This window comes from Physeter macrocephalus, chromosome 11, assembly GCF_002837175.3.
Source record: "Physeter macrocephalus isolate SW-GA chromosome 11, ASM283717v5, whole genome shotgun sequence".
Classification (NCBI taxonomy): domain Eukaryota; kingdom Metazoa; phylum Chordata; class Mammalia; order Artiodactyla; family Physeteridae; genus Physeter; species Physeter macrocephalus.
In genome coordinates this window covers 96061044-96082819 of record NC_041224.1, presented here as the reverse complement: position 1 = coordinate 96082819, position 21776 = coordinate 96061044, and the positions used below count along the sequence as shown (strand labels likewise).

General features: G+C 39.0%; 2 protein-coding genes across 5 annotated transcripts in view; one reads left to right on the top strand and one right to left on the bottom strand.

Moving 5' to 3' along the window:
* Positions 1-9634, bottom strand: part of ZNF106 (zinc finger protein 106) — a 62927-nt gene extending 53293 nt beyond the window's left edge. The window contains exon 1 of one of the 3 annotated variants that reach the window (XM_028495419.2): positions 9501-9634. The gene's annotated coding sequence lies outside the window, so the exon portion shown is untranslated. The remainder of the gene's footprint in view (positions 1-9500) is intronic. The other 2 variants (XM_007104871.4, XM_028495420.2) reach the window with 2 other exon arrangements.
* Positions 9635-12507: 2873 nt separating this feature from the next.
* SNAP23 (synaptosome associated protein 23) overlaps positions 12508-21776 on the top strand; it is a 44019-nt gene continuing 34750 nt past the window's right edge. For both annotated transcript variants that reach the window (XM_007104868.4, XM_028495418.2), the window contains exon 1: positions 12508-12603. The gene's annotated coding sequence lies outside the window, so the exon portion shown is untranslated. The remainder of the gene's footprint in view (positions 12604-21776) is intronic.

Genomic DNA, 21776 nt, shown 5'->3' with positions numbered 1-21776 from the left:
TGCGTTGGGTCTTCATTGCTATGTGTGGGCTTTCTCTAGTTGCAGCAAGCGGGGGCTACTCTTTGTTGCAGTGCATGGGCTTCTCATTGTGGTGGCTTCTCTTGTTGCAGAGCACGGGCTCTAGGCATACGGGCTTCAGTAGTTGTGGCTCGCGGGCTCTAGAGCGCAGGCTCAGTAATTGTGGCGCACGGCCTTAGCTGCTCTGAGGCATGTGGGATCTTCCCGGACCAGGGCTCAAACCTGTGTCCCCTGTATTGGCAGGTGGATTCTTAACCACTGAGCCACCAGGGAAGTCCCTGTAATTTTCTTTTCAATCTGTAATACCTTTATCAGGTTTTGGCCTCGTGAAATGTATTTCCCTTTTGTCTATTTTCTGAAAGTTTATATAAGACTGACGTTATTTCTTCTTTAAATACTTGATAAAATTCATCAGTGAAACCCTTCTTTTTTTTTCTTTAATTCTATTTCTTTAATATAAGCTTATTCAGGTTTTAGCACATTGACATTTTTAGTACATTGACATTTAAGAAACTGTCCATTTATAGTGTCAAATTTGTTGGCATAAAGTTGTTTATAATATCCCCTTATTATCCTACAGGATCTGTAGTGATCCCTTTCATTTCTGATACTACTAATCTGTGTTATCTCTGTTTTTCATTATCAGTCTATCAAGTGGTTCAACAATATTGTTGATTTTTTTCAATGAACCAACCCTGACTTTGTAATTTTGTCTATTGGTTGTCTTTTTCTATTTCACTGATTTCCTCTATTGTCTTCATTATCTCTTCCCTTCTATCTACTTTGGGTTTATCTTGCTCTTCATCTACTAGCTTAAGGTAGAACTTTATTTAGCTCATTCATTATCTTTAAACCTTACTTTTCTAAAGAAGGTGTTTAAGTTATAAGTTTCCCTCTAAGAACTGCATTAGCTGTGTCCTACAAATATTTTAGCACTTTTAAATAAATTATAATAGTTTAAGATTTACAGAAAAGTTGCAAAAAACAGTAGGAGAGTATCCATATAGCCCACCCCTTTTCCTGTATTATTTACATCTCATATTAGTATAATAATTTATCACAATTAATAAATCAATATTGATATATTATTAATTTAAGTCCATACTGTTTCTTCTTTTTTCACCTAGTATTCTTTTTCTCTTCCAGAATTTCAACAAGGATACCACATACGTTTAATCATCATGTCTCCTTAGGTTCCTCTTGGCTATAACAGTTATCCCACAGATTTAGATGCTGTATTTTCATCATCCAGTTCAAACTATTTACTGATTTCTCTTACAATTTCTTCCTTGACTCATCGATTTACCAGTTTCACTGAATTTCCAAATATTTGCAGGGTTCTGTTTGACATCTTGATTTCTACTTTAATCCCATTATGGTCACAGAAAATATTTTGTAGTATTTCAACCCTTTTAAATTTATTAAGACTTGATTTACAGACAAGCATCTGGCCTATAACGTACCTTTGGGGAAAAAAGTGTATTCTGTAGTTGTTAGGTGGAAATCATCATCTATACTGATTTTTTTGCCTGTTTAGATGTCTATCAATTGTTGAGAAAATTGTTAAAATCACTGTGATTGTTGTCTCTTTCTTCCTTTAATTGTATCCATTGTTGCTTCATGTATTTTGAAGCTCTGATATTAAGCACATACATGACTGTCTTCCTGACGAACTGACCCTCTTATTATTATGAAATAACCGCCTTAATTCTGGCAATATAGTTTATCTTGAAATCTACTTTATCTAATATGAATATAGCCACTCCAGCCTTCTTATGCTGTTTGAAAGGTATATCTTTTGGCATTTACTTTTAGTCAATCTGTCTTTATGCACTGAATCAACGTTTATTCTGCTAAAGTAAATGAAATTACTGATATGGGTGGATTAAGTCTACCATTTTATTATTTTTAATCTCCTATTTTTTTGTTTGACTGTACCTCTGTTTCTGTCTTCTTTTGCATTATTCACTTCAATTTTTCTGATAGCTTTTTAGCAATACTTCTTTGCATCATTTTTTTCCACAGTTGTTGCTCTAGGATAGAGAATATACATCCTTATCATTTTCACACTGTACTCAGTGTTAGTAACATGCCACTTCACGTAATATGTAGAAACCTGGCAATAATACAGGTTCATTTACCCCCACTTCCCATTCCATGATCTATGGTATATGTTTTATATCTACAATACATGATGAACTCCACAAGATGATGCTTTTTTTTTAAACAATCATAGATAGTATTAGGAAATTAAAAGAAAAAAAGTTTCTATTTATCCAGATATTTACCATTTCTGATGCTCTTCATTCTCTTAACAAAGATTCAAGTTTCCATCTGGTTTCATTTCCCTTCAGCCTGAAGAACTTCCTTTAGCATTTCTTGTAATGCAGATCTGCTAGAAACAAATTCTCTTGGTTTTATGTGACGATATTTTTATTTTGCTTTCATTCTTGAAGGCTATTCTACTGAATCTGGAATTCTGGGTTCTCAGATTTTTCTTTCAGCATTTTAAATATTCTCTATTCACTCTGGCCTCCATGATTACTCCCCTGTATATAACATGTTGGGGTTTTTTGGGCCACTTTCTAGATTTTTCCTTTTATTTTTGGCTTTTAGCAGTTTGACTATGAAAAATCCAGTCACGGTTTTCTTCATTTATAAACTAGAGGTTTTCTTGTCTTTACTTTTCTTGGTTTTGCTGAACTTATTGAATATGTCAATCTATACCTTTCACTAAATTTGGGAAATTTTCAGCCGCTATATTTTCAAGTATTTTTTTTTCTTCCCCATTTTTTCTCCTCCTATTCTGGGATTCCAATTATGTGTGATGGATTTTTTGATATTGTTCTCAGGCCCTTTTTTCCTTCTACTCTTTTTCTGTACCTCGCATTGAATTTCTATTGACCTTCAATTTCATGGATTCTTTCCTCAGTCATCTCCATTCTGTTGCTTAGCTCATCTAGTTTAATTTATTTCCAAAATTATATTTTTCAGTCCTAGAACCTCTATTTGGTCTTTTCTTAATCTCATACTCATTCTTTTTTTTAAATATAAATTTATTTTATTTATTTTTATTTTTGGCTGCGTTGGGTTTTCGTTGTGGTGAGCAGGCTTCTCATTGCAGTGGCTTCTCTTATTGCGGAGCACGGCACACGGGCTTCAGTAGTTGTGGCGCACGGGCTTAACTGCTCCGCGGCATGTGGGATCTGCCCGTGCCAGGGCTCGAACCTGTGTCCCCTGCATTGGCAGGCGGATTCTTAACCACTGCGCCACCAGGGAAGCCCTCATACTCATTCTTTATGAGCACATTTCCTTTGCATCATTTTCCTTTCCTTTACTAATAAATAGTTATAAAAGTTTAAAATCTTTTCCTGCTAATCCCAACGTTTGGGTACTTTAGGGTCTGTCTCTGTAGATTGTCTTTTAACTTGAGAATAGGTTACATTTTCCTGATTCTCTGTACATGAGTAATTTTGGAATATATCCTGACTATTGTAAATATTTAATTGTTAAATTAAATAACAAACATAACTGTTATTTGTGGAGACTCTGGATTCCTTTATATTCCTTTGAAGAGTGTTGATTTTAATTTTTATTTATTTTTGTTCTAGTAAGTATCTAAACTGGTTGACTCAAACTGAAAACTCTGTTCCTCAGGTAGATGAGATCTTGATTCAGTTCTTTTATCTTGAGCTGGGCTTCTTGGAGTCTGCTCCACGCATGCATAGTTCTCAACAGTGTGCCAAGATTTGGGTAGAGTTTATTCACAGAATTTAGATGTTTCTTTTTTCCAGGATTCTCCTCTTACTTTCCAACACCTGTGACTGTCTTGAGCCTTATTTTTGGTTCTTTAGATCACAAAGACTAGCAGTTTACTATCAGAATTTTAACCATCCTACCTGGTACAAATTGGGGCCATGAAAATGAGAAATCACGCCTTGTAGTTCTGTTCCCCAAGTGTCAATTACCTTCCAGAATCTGTTTGCTTTTGGTAACTCTGCCGTGATTTTAGTTGTTTTATGCATTTCTGTCCAGATTTAATAGTTGTTATCTGCAGGAGGAGCTTAGTCATGACCAGAACTGGATTCCCATGCTTTCACTTTTAAGAGCCCTCACTGTGTTTGACTAACTCCAGGCAATGGTCAAGCAGGTGGGGCTGATCAAAGAAGACATACTCCCCAATCCTGTGACGGAGTAAGAGGCCCTAGGCTTAGTGATGAAGTCTGCTGGGGTTTGAGTGACTCTTGAGCCACCATGAGGTGGCTCAGCATTCCAGTCTACTTCAATTTCACCTCCATCTAAACATGCGATTTATGAGTCCCTCAACCATACAAAGAAAATGCCTTTCTCACACACAATTATGTTTTCATGCCTCAGTCCCTCACTTTTAAAGGCCCTTCAATGGCATCCAATTATTTAAGACATAAACCAAAATATTTAACAAGTCTTACAAGGCCCACTGATATGATCCTTGCTTATGTGTACTACATAGGTTTGAGCTACTTTCCCCTTTGATCTCTGTGCACCAGACAAAATGGTATTTTCAGTTTTTCCCACCTAACATGCTCCTCCCACAGGGCTTTTTCTTATGCTGGTCCCTCTCTTTGGAATGCTCTTACTCCTTTCCATCTAGTTAACTACTCATCCTTCAAATCTCAGTCCAAATGTCAGTTGCCTGAGGAAGCACTCCCTGATCTCCCAGGCTAGGTATTTCCTCACTATACACTACTCCCCTAAAATCCAGTACCTTCTTTATACCACTTATCAAAACTATGACTATTTCTGAGGCAGACAGTAGAGCAGCAGTTCTCAACCATATCAGACCCAATACCCTTTTTCTAAAACATTACGGGAATTTTCATTCATACATAAATATGAGGGATTACTATAAGAATCCCCAGTGTGCTCCTCAGTCAGCTTTCCCAATTGTCACCATACAATTTTTTTCTTTAAAGATATTTTTATACCTTCTTTTTATTGTAAATATTTTATAACACCTCCTTATCCTTCCTGAAATGAAATTCAGAGCTACTGCAACTTACACATGTAAATTTTAAAATAATGTGCTAGCTATAATAAAAAAGAAAATTTATCATAAAACAATTTTAACATATAAATGCTTTGGCATGATATTAAATAAGACTATGAATGTGACAATTACAAATATAGACAGATATAGGTATTTTATTGTTGATAAAAATACCATGAATAACATTGCTGTCTGTGATATGACCTTCCAAAATAGTGACCAACTCTTGATAAACTTTCTGAAATAAAGAAACCACATCTCTTGATTTACATGATTACTATGCTCTACCCAAAAAAAATAATAATAATAATACTGTGTGTTTATATGTAAAACAAATTTGATTCTAGGCTCAGATAATCATAAACACATTTTTCACCTACGAGAAAAATGCTCTGGGACATTTGAAAGTGACATAAGATGTGGAATAACTTTTTACTATATACATGGATGTCCCTAACACTGCAGGATGTCTAACATCCCTGATCTCCATCCACTAAACTCAGTGTCACCCTCCCAATTATTTTGAAACCAAACACACCCCTGCAAATTTCCAAACCTCCCTGAGGGATGATCCCCAAACCATCACTGAAAACCACTGCATTAGGGTAAAGGAAGAAAGCAAGATCTATATAGCCAGACTGCTTGGGTTTGAAACCTGGCTCTATCACTTACTAGCTGTGTGATCTTGAGCAAGTAATTTAATTTTTCTATACTTCAGTTTCCACTTATAAAATAAAAATAATATCAGTACCAATGTTAGAGGGCTGTTATGAGAAATAAATTAGAAAGTCCATAGTGTTTTGCACAAAGCAGGTACTAAATCTTTGCTATATTTAGTTATTAGTATAATTATTTGCTTAATAACTGCCTCTTCCAATAGAGTGTAAGCTCCATGACAGCAAGCCGGAATGCCTGTCTTGTTCACCATTTCATTCCCATTACGTGGCACACCATCTGGTATAGAATAGGTATGCAATATCTGTTGAATGAATGAAATCAGCAAAGATGTCTGTAACAAAAACATAATAAAAACTGGAGTATAACCTTCAACAGTAGTATTATTTTAGGTTATACTACTAAGATACTTCTACATATGAATGTCAGAATTTACCCTGATGACATATACACATGTATAGAATATCTCCAGCAGGATACTCAAGAAACTAGTAACAGTCATTGCCTCTGGGAAAAAGAACTGACGACATGGGGGTCAGGGATTTACTTTTCACTATAAATCCTTTTGTACTCTCCAAAAATTTAAGCAAAATACACATATATGGTTGACCCTTGAACAACATGGGGGTTAGGAGCTCTGACCCTCCTCACAGTCAAAAATCCATGTATAATTTGTAGTCTGCCCTCGCTATATACAAATTCAACCAACCACAGATGATGCAATACTATAGAATTTATTATTATTATTATTTTTTGCGGTACGCGGGCCTCTGACTGTTGTGGCCTCTCCCGTTGTGGAGCACAGGCTCCGGACGCGCAGGCTCAGTGGCCATGGCTCACGGGCCTAGCCGCTCCGCGGCATGCGGGATCTTCCCGGACCGGGGCACGAACCCGTCTCCCCTGCATCGGCAGGCGGGCTCTCAACCACTGCGCCACCAGGGAAGACCTAATATTTTTTTTTAAATCACCATATAAGTGGACCCATGCAGATCAAACCCATGTTGTCCAAGGGTCAACTGTATTATTGTTTTTAAAATTTAAAAAAAAATTTTTTTTAACTCATAATATGTTTTTAAACAAAGAAGACTTTAGGCCCAAGAACCAAGACTATATAATGGCTCCAGGTAGGGAACTTTTTTGGAACTCCAGAAATCAAGAAGTTTGACTTTCACATATTTTGAACCTTCAGAGCTATCACACCACAAAGATCAATTCCAGTTTACTGATACTCCAAAAAGTCTAATCTCATTAGATATTGATTGCCCGCCTAAAAAGATACAAAGGGACAAAAGCATAACTACCAGGAGTAATAACAATTTTATATTTACATACTAGTTTATAGTTTACAAAATATGGTGGAAAAAGTGTGACCTTGGAATTAAGCAAAAATACTTAATGTGTCTACCACCTTGAGTAAATTTTGATCTCTCCAAACTTCAATTCCTCTTCTATGAGAACAATGCCACCTAGTTATCAGGGTTTCAGTTTAGAGGAAAAAAAAAGAATTTCTTGCAGTGAGTTTTGTCTTTTTAAAGATAATTATTTGTATTTTGAATAGTTAACAAGTTTCAAAATTATAAAGGTACAAAAGGGCTTACAGCTGGTTTCAAGGGGTGAAATGCAACTTTACAAGGAAGGACTCAGACTTACTACCTGAACCCACTAATCAATCTTAGTACCACTATCCGGGGGAAAACTAGACTACATAGCCTGATCTTTGATATAGTCCCCAAAGTGTTTACCTGAACTAATCAAGTCTTACCTCTACCTTCAAGTCTGTAGTAACATGTTAAATGATAACACTAGGAATCAATCAGATAAACCCAGATAATTATACAATGTTCTTTGAGTCATGATGAAAAAAGAAAAGGGAAAGAAAAAAAGGTAACTTCGAGACTTAAAAAGACTTCAAGAGGGCTTCCCTGGTGGCGCAGTGGTTGAGAGCCCACCTGCCGATGCACGGGACGCGGGTTCGTGCCCCGGTCCGGGAAGATCCCACATGCCGCGGAGCGGCTAGGCCCGTGAGCCGTGGCCACTGAGCCTGCGCGTCCGGAGCCTGTGCTCCGCAAAGGGAGAGGCCACAACAGTGAGAGGCCCGCGTAACGCAGGAAAAAAGAAAAAAAAGGAATAATTTGGGGAAATTTTAATAAGGATTGGGTATTAGATCATATAGAGAAATTATTGTTGTTCAGTGTGATTATTATATAGGGTTATGCAAAAAAATGTTCTTTTTATTAGAAACACATATTAAAGTATTTAGGGGTGAAATATCAGGAATAAAAACAAATACAGCAGAATATTAACAGATTTTAAAATCTGAGTGATCGATTTACAGTGGATTCAAAATAGTATTTTTCCTGCTTTTCTGGATGTTTAGAAGTTTTCATTAAAAAATAAAGGCTTATAGAGAAAATTATTCCTCTCCCACTGGCTGGTGACTCCCAGCCACCACCAACTTATCACTGTTACCAGTTTCTTATGTATTTTTCTAGAGGTATTCTATGCATGTATATACGTACAATAATCACCGCTCACAGTTTTTCCTTTTTAAATATCTTCCTTTTAATCAAAGCAATTGGTTGTGAACTAACCTGATCTAGTATCTTTAACTAAGGCTCCTATCATTTTCTAGACTCAATAGTTACCTCTAGAAACTATAACTGTAGTATAGTTGCTTCTCAACAGAAGTGCTTACAATATCTAACTTGATGTAACAGGAAAAAGATGAGATTTGTCATCGTATGTGAATTTCACCACTTCACCACCTACCCTAGCTAGGTTATCTTGAGCAAATTACCACCAAACTCTCAGCGACCTCATCTGAAATGTGCTCCAAAAAAACCACCTTTCATAATAATATCTCATTAATTTTTTGTGACAGACCTGAGTGTATCTGGCACATGTGTAGTAGGTGTTAGATAAATCCTAGTTGAATCTAAATATTATCTTCCATTGCTTCACTCACTTGAGAACAGGGCTTAAAACAAATTTTAAGATTTTCCACGGGGCTTAGAAGAGTATTAGGCTCTTAGTAAGTGCTCAAAAGTTATTTTGGCTTGAGTAAATTTGATATAAACCATTATGGTGGAAAAAGACTCATTTGCTAGGTAAGAGAACTTTCCTTAACTAGGATGGGAGTCCCAAATTGCTAAAAGCCATGGAAATCTCAAACTTCCCAACAAGATGGCTTAATCTGACTCTCAAAGATGATTAAATTGAGCAGGTTGAAGGGGAAGTGGGGTGCAAAGCATTTCCTCTCCATAACTATGCACTGAGATTCGGACTAAATATTAAATTGACCCATAGTAAGCACTCCATAATTAGAAGCTATTATTAAGACGAATCCCACAGGGAGAGAAGACGGAAGGAGGAAAAAGAACGAAGGCTGTCAGTCACAAGAGGTGGAAAGGTGTCCGTGGCCTGAGACGTGTAGGCCATAAAGGGCACCTGGGTCTATGGGCTCCCTACGGCCCCGAGGGGGCGAAGGAGGTCAGCGACCTCTCCGAAAGGTCAAGCCTCTGGAGCCACGTTTCCCTCTGGAGCTGGGAGCAGAGCCGGAACGCCCCCGCGAGAACCTGTACCCAGAAGCCAGAAGCACCGCCTGCCCGTAAACCCACGCCGATTCTGGGAGAGGGGACGACCCGCCGCGCCGGCGCCGCAGCCCTCAGGAGCAGAGACTTGCCGCGTCCTGAAGCCCAACAGCCTCCCTAAAGTGGCAGACCACCGGGACCCTCGGGCTCCGATACGCCTCAGCGCAACCCGGCCCTTGGATACTCACACTTACAGCCGAACCCTCTTACTCCATCAGGCCTCCGAGGCCCCAACGACGGAGCTCACTGACGCCCCAGCCGCCCCCCTCAGCTTCGGGTCCGGTGGCCCGCTCCGGACCCGCTCCCCGCCTGGCACCGCCGCCGCCGCCGCCAGAGCGCAGGCGCACAGCGCCGCCGTCGCGCTTTTTTTTTTTCCCTCTGCGCTCAGCCTTTCTCAATAACCTAGCTTTATTTGAACACACGAGAGTGAACAACGGACACAGAGGAAAGAGGCTTTACTGAAAAAGAATGGAAGAAGACCAAAGGCCGGAAGAGTTAATCCGCTGCACCGGACGGTGCTGTGACCAGCCTCTCTCGTTTCTTTTTCATTCTTTTTGCTCTTTCTGGGCCTCCCTGTTGCTCCTACTCTCTTCCTAAGTCCCGACCATTCCCTTTAGGTAGTGGCAACTGTTGTGGCTAAATTTCCAACCACGCCTTCCTTGTAAAACTTATTGAAACTTAATGGAAGTTGCAAGAGCTTTAGAACAGACAGACCTCAGGTCAAATCTTGACCTAGGTACTAGTAATTTGTGATATTGGGAAAATTACAAGTTTTCTTGAACCTTACTTCCCTCAGAGTTAAAATTAGGATACTGATATCTTATCTCTCAGGGTGTTGCTGGGAGTGAATGACAAAACATAGGTCAAGTGCCTGTCCATGAATGGTGCCTATCACAAAGCAGATAATCCATCAACACCAATGATTATATTCTTATTAGTACCTAATGTATTTATATTCATCATTAAAGTTAGCCCATAACCATTCTCTCAGGATCTTCTTTTAGTGACTAAAACTAGTCAGATAAACCAAGTTACATTAAAGTTGATAATGATGTGAATTTCCTATATTATTGAAAACTTCTAATAATATCTATGTTTAACAAGACCTTCAATGCCTCAAATCAAAGTAAGCAGCTCCCTCCATCTATGTGTAAATCCAGATTTGCTTCTAGAGGATTGAGGAACTTATTCCAATTCTGTATTTGTGACATCACAAGTCTTTGAAACACCAAGGTGTGGGGTATGCTGCCCATTCTCTCTTTTAAAGGCATGCAGTGTAAGAATTGCTTTACCCTATAATCTCAGGGCCATAGTCCAAGAGAAAGCTCATAGAAGACCAAGGTCAGCTGTTGGTGAGCATCAAGGTAATCGTAGATCAGCGTTTTTCAACCTTGGCACTATTCACATTTTGGAAATAACACTTGTGCTGTCCTGTGCATTGCAGGATATGCAGCAGCATCCTTGGACACTGCATGCCTATAGTGCCCCCCTTATGACTCCCACCTCCCACACATACACACCTGTTGTCCTGACAGTCAAAAGTATCTCCCAAAGGAAAAAAAAAAAATCTCCAGACTTTGCCAAATGTCCTCTGGGGAGCAAAAATATCCTTGGTTGAGAACCACAGCATTATACCAGCCACCATCCCAACCCTAAATGAACTCATTTTCTCCACTTCTACCCTCAAGAAGTGATTACTGCTTAAGAAAGCCACGCAGGAGGGCAGAAACTGGTGAGTTCATTTTTTCCAGTCTTATACAGGCCCTCAACACCACTTACCTGTCCTACTACTTTTCTCTGGTCAACTTGCTCCATCACTTTCTACAACAGTATTCCAAATCTTCTCCACTATTCTTAAAACTCCTCACTCTTTATCAGTAGGTGACCTTATCTCCTACTTCACAGAGAAAACAGAGACCATCAGATGAGAAATTCTTTAACTTCCTGTTACTAAACGTACAAACTTACAAATACTTCCTCTCATTAAAATTGAGGAGATATCTTCTCTATCTTGTTTCCAAGACCTTTCCTTCCAACAGTGCTTTAGATTGCCTCTACTCTTACCCACTCAAGATCTTTACCTACTGACTAATCCTTCTCTTTAAAACAGTTTTTTCTCAGTTGTATCTTCCCTATCATGCTTAAGTTTCTCCTATCTTAATTCTAATAACAACAAAAAAACAGAAACAAAAAACTTTGACCCCTTGTCATCCTCTTTCCAGCCTCAAGACCAAACTCTCCAAAAGCATTCTACAATTTGTCCCTGTTTCTGCATCTCCTCTCTCTTCAAACTAGTACAATCTATCTTTCAACCTCATCATTTCACCACATAGCTTTCACTAAGATCACCAACGTTACTAAATTGAAAAGATATTTCTCAGGGTTCATCTTCCTTGATTCCTTAGGAACAGACAACTCCTTTGAAACTCTTTTTATTTCCAGCACTATGCTTTATTCTTAGAGGTGCCTGGAACCGTTTCCAGACCTGCTTAAAACCCTTCAATATTTTCAGTGATCATGGTAAAGTGCAGGTTCACTAGTACAAAAATGCAAGATCTTCCAAGATCTGGCCATTGCCAACTTTTAAAAACTCATTCCCCCCTTCACCCGGAAGATATACGATGAACTTTAAGTCTCTAAGTAGGATGAATTACAAGGAAATTTCCAGAAGGTGCTATGTTCTTCTTGGTATCTCCAGTGCCCACAGTCTGGAAATCTCTATCTCCCTCCCGGACTTCCGGGGGAACTCCTGCTTATCCTTCATGATTCAAAGTCACTTCCTCCGGGAACCCTTCCAGATACCCCTAAGAATAAAGCGCTTAGTTCATTGTGCGCCAGCAGCGCCTCGGATTTTCTATATGTCAAGCATTATATTCAGTCCACCATAATTTGTTTACATATCTTTCTCCCAAATCTAGACAGAGAGCAGGGAAGGCATTCTATTCGCCTTCTTTTCCTCAGCATTCATCCCGCACAGTGCCTGGCACACTGTTTGCCCTCAGTAAATGTTTGCTGTATGAATACTTCCCACCTTCGCGCGGGACTCGAATTATCCGGTTAACGGGCGCGTCCCCGGGCTCTCCGCCTGCGTGGCAAGGAGATTTAAAGCCTCCGCACGGTGATTGGCTCCAGCTGCAGGGGTGTGTCCGCGCCCGCCTTGCCGGGGAAGTGCGCAGGCGCGCAGGTCCGGCAAGCGCAGGCGCAAAAAGGGCGCAGCTGGGGCGCAGCCTGGGGTCCGGCCTGCGGGTGTCCGAGCCGCCGCGGCGGGAGAGGAGTGGTCGGAACTGCTTGGTGAGTCTCCAGCAGTGGGGCTGAGGGAGCTGGCCGGGTGAAGATTGGGATCATAATCCCAGGGAGAAAGAGTATATCGTGACAGTTGAAAAGTTGGTGGCGTCGGGCTTAAGGGGAGGAGTGGGCGCTCTGGCCCCGACTGGGCAGTTCCGGCCCGGATCGAGGATGCGAGGTGCCTGGAGACTATCTAGGGGCCAGAGGAGGAAGGGTGGAGAGATGATGGTTCTCTGGACCCTTCCTTGAAACCTAGCAGAGGTAAACTCCCACTCCCTTACCTCCCACCCTCGCAGGGTTGCTGCGATCGGGATTAATAGACTCTATGGTGGCCACAGTGATCAGATAACTCTGAACTAGTTGTTTGAAGGTTTCTGAGGTTCATGGCATTGGAGAGTCCATGCTCTCCAGGAAAGTCCATTCTTACCTCGCGGCTTTACTGAAGACACACGAAGGAAAGTGTGGGTAAAAGATCGAATTCCACGGAGTAAGGGGGGCGGGGGGAAAGTCCTAGAAAGTACTATTTTACCTGGAACTTTTTTTCATTGTTAGTCACCACAATACTAGGAAAGGCAGATGGGAGTTAGAGGAAACCGAAAGTCGTCAAAGTTGGGAAAAGAAGATGAGAAAGGGGTAGTATTTTGCCTTTTGCTACTTGTCATCTACTTCGGGGAGGGGTGGGGGCTATTGGGAGAGGAGAGTTATGGACATTGGCAGCTTCTGACAGTGTGCCCTTTGCCTTGTGAAAATAATGTAGCTTCTTAGTAGCAGATATTTCGAGAATTGAGAGTGATATTACTTCATCTGCCCTGGTGCCCTTAAGACTGGTTTTCAGATGTCCGAGTGAAATACTGCAGCTATGACCAGATAGAAATGCTTCTCCCACTTTCTTGTCTTGCCTGGAAAATACCACACTTGAAATTCATGAGACATCATTAGCAAGAATACTTTGACATCTAATCTTAAAATATTTCATAGTAAAATTTTTAAATATTGATATTTCTGCCACCAGTAAAGTTGATGCCAAAGGCATCCAGTGATCACTGGTCATTCATTCCTTTGGCAAGAGGTAATGAGAAGAAACACATTCATATAAATATTAACAAATATTGATATTAGAAAAGCCTCTTCTTACATTACCCTGCTCCTTTGACAGGTCATGTGAAAATAAATAAAATGATCATATAACAACCTACAACTTAAATATTTATCAGTGTTGCTAGGGTTCTTTTTTTAGGTGCTTGTGGTATGTGAGTATGCACTAGCATATTGCTTTTATCTTAGTTCCAGAATAGGAATGACTTACTGTGCCATTATTTTCTTAACAATATTATACTCTTTCCTACAAACAGTAGAATTTCTGTATGCATCTTAGTGTTTGTTTCTTTTACTCTAAATCAACTTTAGTAACAAGCTCACTGAACTAAAGGTCACATCTCTTCTAATCATTCAGAACACAACCTTGAACCAAGAGGAGAGCAAACAAACAAACAGGTTCTGTTGATCATGGGACAGCTATGGTACTTCACTTGGCATGAACCATACCACCATCATAAATTATGCATTTTAGAAGATCATCTGTGTTACTATTTTACATCAAATTTTAAGACTTTCTTTTAAACATTACCCTCTTCAAAAGTGATAATCTGTGAAATCACGGTTTTGCTATATTTTATAACTTTTTCTAGTACATATTATAATAAATACATAAGTATTAAGTGTATAAGTATTGCTTGTATAACAACTAAAATAATTTCTTGTTCTTGCTCTGCACTTTGGAAAATACTGCTTTGGGCCTAATCTACTCATTTTTAAGAGAAAGTGAAGATTGGACTACCTAAACTCTAAGGCCAGTGGACTCCAAAATTCTGTGAGCCTTGTGATGATGGCCTTCATTATTGTGTCACAGTTCTAACAAACTTACTTATCTGGTTTCACCACATGAAAGATTAGAATAGCAAAAGTGAAAAAGAGGATGTGTGCTCTTTGACATTTTTGTGAAATCAGCTGCCTTTTGTTTTGTTTCCTCTGAATTAAGGTGCTTTGTTTTCCTCCTGTGTGTTCCTCTGTCTTAAATATTCTGGAAATCTGTTTTTTTAACTGTGTTTGTACTCTGCGTTATGTATATGTTAACATTTATAATATATGATGTTGCTTGCATCTAAGAGTGCTGAACTTTTTATTCCAGTGCCATATTTTGTTTCCAGGTCTGTAGATTGACAGAGAAGTAGATGACAAGGACTGGTTTTTTCTTTGTCTTGGGCGGGTAGAGGCTTGGAACAGATGGATCCAGTGCCTCTAACAATTGGAGGAAGTGGATTGTGGAGCCAGGAAGCAGCATCTACTGTTCTTTTTGTAATATTGGGGGTTGGAGATGGGATTCCATTTGCAGTCCTTTAAGTCACTGACATTTTGGTTTTGATTTCAGTTTAGGTTGAATTGCTACTAAAATATTTAAATCACTGTTCACTATGTTTTTCTGAAATTCCCTCATCTTAAAATCTTAATATTTATTTTAACCAGGTTTGACAATTGAGATTACCTTTAGACTGCCTCTTGATACTTATAAAATAAAATCAAAACTTCTTGGTATAGGATATAAGCCCTTCATAACTTCTCTCCTACCTGCCTTTAAAGCCATCCTGCCCCCTCTGTACACAGGCACACACATACACACGTTATATTCCTGCATGACTACGTTGTGGCACTTCTTTTTTTTTCCTTTTGGCGGTGTGGTGTAGCTCATGGGGTCTTAGTTCCCTGACCAGGGATTGAACCCAGGCCCCAGCAGTGAAAGCACCAAATCCTAACCACTGGACCACCAGGGAATTCCCTGTGGCACTTCTTTAATAGTCCAAAATCACAATTTTCTTAGAGTTGATTGTGTTTTGATTCCCAAATCACAATCCTGAGAGGTGTTTAATAATTATTATGAAAAAGTATAGTAGTTTTAGTGAGCATTACATTCTAGCAGGGTTCTAAATGCTTTGTATAAATTAACTCAGTCCTTATAACAGCACTTGAAGTAAGCATTATATTCTCATTTAATGAGAAAACTAAGAACAGAGAAGTTAAGTAAGCAATAGTCATGATTTGAAACCATTATGCCTCCAAATACTGGCCACTTAACCACTACACCGTGTTGCTTTTTGTATAAACAAGAATGCCATTCAATCTGCTGTGGGGGATATTCCTTTCCAGGGAATATGAATGCTTATGTTTTCTGCCTGTGGCACCTGACTCCTCCCATCAGAATATTTGAGAAGCTTACCAGAAAGCATCTAAGTAAACTTGGAATTAGGGCCAAAATACTTGGATGGTTTAGGTGAATATTTCTCTCAGGCAAGGTAAAGCCATGCCAGTCCTCCCCACCTCACACTTGGTATTTCCCTGGCAGATACCATACTTATGTCTGCCAGACTGCATCTCTCTCTTCCCTGGGGAATGACTGCTGCATTCTTGAGCCTCCTCCTTATCTTTCATATAGATCATCCCTTTTCTGTTCTCACGGCCTTTCCTTTAGACGTGGTCAATATAATTAATTATAATCACACCTAGATCTTCCCCCCCAGGATTATATCCTGATCACTTAGAGTAGAATTGCAGAAGTTCCAAGGCTGAGCAGGACTTGAAAACTAGGTGTTGGACATCAAGCAATTAAGTTATAATAGGTGCTTCTGTAAAACTGAAGTGTAATTTTGATCTTTTTGGTTAGTGATCTTTAGTGGTACTTTCTCCCTCAGTAGTATGATTTCTGTCTTGATTCATGTACTTCAGTGGTCTTTTTTTTTTTTTTTTTTTTTTGTGGTATGCGGGCCTTCTTCTGTTGTGGCCTCTCCCGTTGCGGAGCACAGGCTCCGGACGCGCAGGCTCAGCGGCCATGGCTCACGGGCCCAGCCGCTCCGCAGCATGTGGGATCCTCCCAGACCGGGGCGCGAACCCGGTTCCCCTGCATCGGCAGGCGGACGCGCAACCACTGCGCCACCAGGGAGGCCCTTCAGTGGTCTTTGAAACCAAGGTATTTAATAGGTGTGACTCAGAGGTGTACTTCTTATATTTGCATAGCTTTGGGGCTTTGGTATAAGAATTGCTAAAGTTGTTCCTATAGGGGGAAGTAGAAGGAAGAAATGAACCCTAACATAAATAAGACTCTCATCTCATCTAAATGCTTTCAGGAAGAATTAAATTTCCTAATCAGAGCGTGTATTCTTTTTGGCCTAACCTAGAATGTTTAGAGTATTTTGGAATACCATGTACCTGTACTTTGTGAGTATAAGTGTGAACATTTTTTCTTCCTTCCTTTCTTCTTTGTGTGTGAACACTTTTAATGTTCCATATTAAAAATGGAATCTAAGAATGAAATATATTTCTAAAGAGAAACTAAATTCTTTTATGCAGTAAGTGATGGTTCATATCTGAATTTCTACTTCATTCTCCGTAATCCTTTTTTCTATTCTTTCCATTTATTCTCCATTACTCATGTTTAAGAGTCTTCAAAAAAAGAGCTGCTTAGGTGTATTGTGCATATACCAGTACTTTATTAGGCACCTGGAATGGCACCTAATAACTCACAACATGAGATACCACATGTGAGGCAGGGATGATTGGCAAGGCTTCCAATAGCCTGAATAAAATATTCACCCCAACCATCCAAGTATTTTTGCTCTGATTCTAAGTTTACCTGGAAACTTTCTGATTAGCTTCTCAAACATTTTGGTACCAGGAGTCAGATGCCACAGAGAACATAGCAAATAACATGAGTGAAAATGCTCAGTTCATTAGTAATTGTCATTTCATGAGTCTTTGCTCTGCGCTATGCACTGTGCTAAGCACTTTATATACCTTAACTAATTTTATTTCTGAAACAACACTGAGAGGTAGAACTGTAATCCTAACGAATGAGGAAACTGAGACTTGAATATGTTAAGTAAATTGCCCAGGTACCAGAGCTAGGATGAACTCAGGGTCGATCTGACCTCAGAGTCTGTGTTATGAACCACTACATTATGCTCATTCAACACAATTTATTAAATTATCTCACCTTATCTGGATGTAGAAAGTTTAGTCACAGGAGAATTATAACTGAAGTCATATTCAACCAAACTAGGCCCTGACAGTATTTCAGATGGTCTTAGCCTCAGGCTAGGAAGACTATAGTCTTGTAGAGAGGCAGAATTTATGTGCAAAAACAATTAGAAAACTTAAGTGAAAAGGAAAACTGTATATATTTGGAGGTAGGTAGCATAAAATAAACATTGCAAAAGAAACAAAGGTAATTTTCTTGGCATCAAAATATGTTCCCGTACTTGATAGTAGATGCTTGAAAAATGTTTGTGGAATGTATTGAGAGAGATGAATTCTAGGACCAGGGTTCCTTTCTTCCACACCTTCAGACTAGGTAGGCTGTTGACTCCTCCTTGCTCTCTGTCAGCAAAAGGAAGTTTTCAGCTCACTTGGGGAAGTCACCATAGCTACATGGTAGTTTTTACCAATTCTCTTCTGACAGCCCTGGACTATAGTTTTCCTCTTCAGCTCGACCTCGGTCTCGCTTGCCCTCTTATGACCACACTCCTCTGCTTCCTCTTTATCAGCTATCATCAAGTCTGTTCCAAGAAGTATACCCCACCCCTGCCACTTCTCCAGTAACGACTGTGTAAAGAAAGCCTAAGAGTTGCATTTTATTCTCTTGCATTTTATTTATAATTTTATTTATTGCATTTTATTTATAATACTGTTGAAAATTTTGCCTCTGGAGTCCTGGGAGCAGGAGTTGGTTTGGGGGAAGAGGAAGGTCAGGGGAACTGCTATTTATTGGTGTAGAACTGTTCAACATCTCAAACCATGTACATGTATTTGATCAAAATTAAAAATGGAAGAATATCACATCTTCAAAAATAACTTTTAATGGCTGAATAACATTACATCATGTAGTTATACCATAATTTTTCAGTCAGATCTCTATCACTGGTTATTTAGACCACTTCAATGTTTTTAACACTATAAATAATACTGGGACTAATGTATTTTTGCCTATATCTGTGATTTTCTTCTAAATTGATAAAAGTGGAAAAGGCCAAAGAATAGGGATATTTAAATTTTTCTTGTATGTATTGCATTATCTTTTGAGAGTTTTGATTTTTTAAAATCAGCATTTTATTTTCTTAAATAGTGGTCAAGTAAACTTTTAATTGTATAAGAGTAAGAATTGAAATGCCCATAGATAACCTGGGCTTGAAAAATACTATTATATCAATTTTTCTTTTGTCATTAGAGCTTGCAACATTTTTTATCTTTTAGAATTTTTCATTGTCAATCAAAGGTTTGTAGTTATAGCATAGACTTTTGATGTTAACAAAGTTCTATAGTGTTCCAAAATCTGTCTACAAAACCAGTGTATATTTGTAACTTTTCTAATGTTAAAGGGATTTTTACAGAAAATTTAGAAAATACATTATTGTAGAAGGCAAATAAAAGGGCTTCCCTGGTGGTGCAGTGGGTAAGAATCTGCCTGCCAATGCAAGGGGCAAGGGTTCGAGCCCTGGTTGTGGAAGATCCCACATGCCACGGAGCAAGTAAGCCCGTGCGCCACAACTACTGAACCTGCACTCTAGAGCCCGTGAGGCACAACTACTGAAGCCCGTGTGCCTAGAGCCTGTGCTCTGCAACAAGAAAAGCCACTGCAATGAGAAGCCCACACACTGCAACGAAGAGTAGCCCCCACTCACCACAACTAGAGAAAGCCCATGCACAGCAACAAAGACCCAACACAGTAAAAAATAAATAAATAAAATAAATTAATTTATTTTTTAAAAAATTCACCTGTAACATTTTTTAAACATTTTTATTCCATGTAATTTAAGATAGAGTGGACCTTCACATTTTTGGCCTTTAGTTTTTAAACTGTACATAGTTTTTAGCGTAGCCTTAAGATTTATTGATGAGAATTATAGTGTTTAACCTTGTATAATGACCATTTTAAGTCTTTTCCAAAAAGTCAGTGTTTTCAGATATACTAACATATAAATAATGAATTTGTTGCCTTATTTAGGTTTCATTTTCTCTTGCATACTTATTAATAATAGCCAGGAGTACCAGTTTAAAAAAATAACTTTCTCTCATTACAATAAAGAAAACTTGGAATTTTTTCCCTTTTAAAAATACAGAAAGGCATGTTTACAGAATTCCAAGAAGTTGGAATGAAGAAGTTAATGAAGAAGGGCATCAGGTGTATTTCTTAATGTGGTTGTTCTACCCTGTTTTCCAACAACCATTTTTCTTCCTGGAGAAGAAATGTGATTCATTTAATGTAAAATATGTTTTTTATTTCAGTGGTGCCTACTCTATAACTACTATCATTTATTTTAACTAAATCTCTAACTTAGATTTTACACTGTGGCAGAAAATAGTTTGTTTAGCATAGGAAAAGGTACAAAATTAATGTTTTCCTTCCTATCTTCCTTTTAATTCTTACTCATACTTTTTTTTCTTTTACTTGACTATTCTTTCTCCAACCTTAAGTCTATTTTTTTGTTTTTTATTGAAAAACTGAGAGATATTATTGAGATACTATTCACATAACTTAAAATTCCCCATTTTAAAGTATGCCATTTAGTGGCTTTTATCATATTCATAAGGCTGTACAGCCATCACCACTAATTCCAGAATATTTGCATCACCCCAAAACAACCCTATACCTATTGGTAGTCAGTCCTATGTCCCCCGAACCGTGGCAACCACTAATCTACTTTCTGCTTTTATGGATTTATCTATTCTGGACATTTCATATAAATAGCATCGTACAATATGGGGCCTTTTGTATCTGGCTTTGTTCACTAAGAATAATGCTTCCAAGGCTCATACATGTTGTAGCATGTAAACTTCCTTTCTATGGCTGAATGATACTCCATTGTATGAACGTTTGAGTTTTTTGTTTGTTTGTTTTTTAATAAATAAATTTATTTATTTATTTATTTTTGGCTGCGTTGGGTCTTCGTTCCTGTGCATGGGCTTTCTCTAGTTGCAGCGAGCGGGGGCTAGTCTTCGTTGTGGTACGCAGGCTTCTCCTTGTGGTGGTTTCTCTTGTTGCGGAGCATGGGCTCTAGGCGTGCAGGCTTCAGTAGTTGTGGCACGTGGGCTCAGTAGTTGTGGCTCATGGGCTCTAGAGTGCAGGTTCAGTAGTTGTGGCACACGGGCTTAGTTGCTCCACAGCATGTGGAATCTTCTCAGACCAGGGATTGAACCTGTGTCCCCTGCATTGGCAGGTGGATTCCTAACCTCTGCGCCACCAGGGAAGTCCCAAGTTTTTTTTGTTTTGTTTTTTTGTTTTTTTTAAATTTTTGGCTGCGTTGGGTCTTTGTTGCTGTGCGCAGGCTTTTTCTAGTTGTGGTGAGTAGGGGCTGCTCTTCATTGGGGTGCACGGGCTTCTCCTTGTCGTGGCTTCTCTTGATGTGGAGCACGGGCTCTAGGCATGTGGGCTTCAGTAGTTGTGGCACGAGGGCTCAGTAGTTGTGGCATGTGGCACGCAGGCTCAGTAGTTGTGGCTCATGGGCTCTAGAGCGCAGGCTCAGTAGTGGTGCGTGGGCTTAGTTGCTCCACAGCATGTGGGATCTTCCCAGACCAGGGATCGAACCCATGTCCCCTGCATTAGCAGGCGGATTCTTATCCACTGTGCCACCAGGGGAGTCCTGGACATTTGAGTTTTTCCCTACTTTTTTTAAATTGAAGTATAGTTGATTTACAGCTATACAAGCATAGTGTACAAGCATAGTGGTTCAGTTATTTATTATTTTTAGATTATATTCCATTATAGGTTATTACAAGATACTGAGTATAATTCCCTATGCTATACAGTAAATCCACATTGCTTATCTATTTTATGTATAGTAGTTTGTATCCGTTAATCCCATACTCCTAATTTGTTCCTTCCCACCTCCCCTTTGGTAAGCATACGTTTGTTTTCTATGTCTGTGAGTCTGTCTTTATTTTGTATATAGATTCATTTGTATTCGTTTTTAGATTCTACATATAAGTGATATCATATAGTATTTGTCTGACTGATTTCACTAAGCATAATATTCTCTAGGTTTATCCATGTTGCTACAGATGGCAATATTTCATTCTTTTTTATAGCTGAGTAATATTCTATTGTGTATATATATATATATATATATATATATATA